The sequence below is a fragment of the Triticum dicoccoides genome, unplaced genomic scaffold (assembly GCF_002162155.2).
Source record: "Triticum dicoccoides isolate Atlit2015 ecotype Zavitan unplaced genomic scaffold, WEW_v2.0 scaffold85632, whole genome shotgun sequence".
In the NCBI taxonomy this organism is placed as follows: domain Eukaryota; kingdom Viridiplantae; phylum Streptophyta; class Magnoliopsida; order Poales; family Poaceae; genus Triticum; species Triticum dicoccoides.
This window is the reverse complement of record NW_021305336.1, coordinates 10037-11395: the sequence shown is the minus strand read 5'-3', so window position 1 is coordinate 11395 and position 1359 is coordinate 10037. Positions and strand designations below refer to the sequence as shown.

General features: G+C 44.9%; 1 pseudogene; it reads left to right on the top strand.

Moving 5' to 3' along the window:
- The first annotated feature begins 246 nt into the window (after window positions 1-246).
- On the top strand, window positions 247-421 carry LOC119348112 (annotated as a pseudogene).
- The last annotated feature ends 938 nt before the right edge of the window (window positions 422-1359 follow it).

Sequence of the window (1359 nt, the reverse complement as noted above, 5' to 3'; positions counted from 1 at the left end):
AGCAACTCATTAGCCAGCGCTGTGATCGTAAAATAGGCCTTTCAAAAGGCCTTCTATGTTTAGGCCCACGCAAGAGGCTGGCTTGGTGGCATTGTACCGTCAGGCGCAAGCAGTTCGTTTAGTACCACCTCGCTAGGCGAGGAGAGGATAGGAGGGTAGGAGGGGACTATATTTCAGTGCCTTAAGGCACCGAAGCTGCGTCCAGTAGGAGGGGATAAATAGAGGGGTAGGGCGGCGGTTCAACTCATATCTTTCTCGGCTTTTTGGCTAAGATCAAGTGTAGTATCTGTTCTTATCAGTTTAATATTTGATATGTGAATCATGTGCCCACAATGATATTAAATTTATTTTTTATGGGAGAGAGACCACCACAATGGCTTGCCATTTGGTCCCTCAGGTGTTGCCCATCAACTTAAATTTTTCATTTCTTGAGATGGGATGCTTGTAATTAGATCAAGGCCAGAGGCCCTCAGATTAGCCTTATCCCTTCGCACAAAAGTCAACTCTCTCCTTCTTCCTCACGCACGCATTCCTCGTCAGAAGAAAAAAGGGGGGTATCCCTTCGCACAAAAGTCAATTCTCTCCTTCCTCACGCACACAATCCTCGTCAGAAGAAAAAAGGGGAGCGCCGCATGCAGCCCACATGCACCCACGCCTCCGGTCAATCCCCGACCACCTGCCCCACCCCCACCACGCAGGTCGCCGCCCTCGCCGCGGGTCGGAGTTTCCCGTCGCCGTGTCTCTGAAGGAAATATGCCCTAGAGGCAATAATAAAATTATTATTTATTTCATTATATCATGATAAATGTTTATTATTCATGCTAGAATTGTATTAACCGGAAACATAATACATGTGTGAATACATAGACAAACAGAGTGTCACTAGTATGCCTCTACTTGACTAGCTCGTTGATCAAAGATGGTTATGTTTCCTAACCATATGCATGAGTTGTCATTTGATTAATGGGATCACATTATTAGGAGAATGATGTGATTGACTTGACCCATTCCGTTAGCTTAGCACTTGATCGTTTAGTTTGTTGCTATTGCTTTCTTCATGACTTATACATGTTCCTATGACTATGAGATTATGCAACTCCCGTTTATCGGAGGAACACTTTATGTGCTACCAAACGTCACAATGTAACTAGGTGATTATAAAGGTGCTCTACAGGTGTCTCCGAAGGTACTTGTTGGGTTGGCGTATTTCGAGATTAGGATTTGTCACTCCGATTGTCGGAGAGTTATCTCTAGGCCCTCTCGGTAATGCACATCACCTAAGCCTTGCAAGCATTGTAACTAATGAGTTAGTTGCGAGATGATGTATTACGGAACGAGTAAAGAGACTTGCCGGTAACG